The sequence below is a fragment of the Elephantulus edwardii genome, unplaced genomic scaffold, assembly GCF_000299155.1.
Source record: "Elephantulus edwardii isolate Elephantulus edwardi_28Jun2011 unplaced genomic scaffold, EleEdw1.0 scaffold00004, whole genome shotgun sequence".
In the NCBI taxonomy this organism is placed as follows: domain Eukaryota; kingdom Metazoa; phylum Chordata; class Mammalia; order Macroscelidea; family Macroscelididae; genus Elephantulus; species Elephantulus edwardii.
In genome coordinates, this window is record NW_006399754.1 from 19,559,477 (window position 1) to 19,560,336 (window position 860).

Consider the following 860-nt stretch of genomic DNA (forward strand, 5'->3'; position numbering starts at 1 on the left):
TTTGTGTATGGAGTGAGGTGTGGGTCTTGCTTGAGTCTTTTGCAGATATTTTTCCAATTTTGCCAACACCATTTGTTAAAAAGGCTGTCGTTCTGTTGAGTCAGAACCAACCCATAGCTGACCCTCTGGTGGGTTTTCAGAGGCAGTTAATCGCATGGGGGAGATTGCCCATCCTTTTCTCACAGAGCAGCTGGTGGATTTGAACTGTGTGCCTTCAGAATTGCAACACAGCTTCTTGACAGTAGACCACCAGTACTCACTGTTAGCGTGGTTAATAGTAGATAAAAGTGAAACTGTTTTTGTTAGGTGCCTATATATCAAGTACAACTCCTAACAAGTAGGAGTATTAATTAGACAATCTGTCAGATACTCTGCAGGATGTAAACAAGGACATATTGTAGTTATAAAAAACAAATGCACTCCATGTTGTGTCTTCATTGCTGAATGAGTCATTCCAACTATTTCTGATGGAAGGGAAACATATGATATTTATATTAATGGCATAATTCCCTTCAATAAAGTCTGTAAGGTGTTAATAGTAAACACAGTATATTAAATGAACTCTTCACGGTTTTTTTACTTTTTTCTTTAGCCTTGTCCAGTTGTTTTTTAAAAATTAATTTTAATAGACATTTACAGAGGTTTTGAATTTCCATCCATTCATTGCCGCGCTTTTCTCCCTGCCCACCCCTCCCCACCAGTTCGCTCCCCTCTCCGAAAAAAAAATTCCTTCATTAGTATACAATTCTCCATCCCTTCCCCCCACCCCCCACCCCGAGTACACTTCTCTATGCAACCTTATGTTCCTCTTTTTTTAAAAAAAAATTTAATGAGTATTTACAAAGATTTTGGATTTCCAT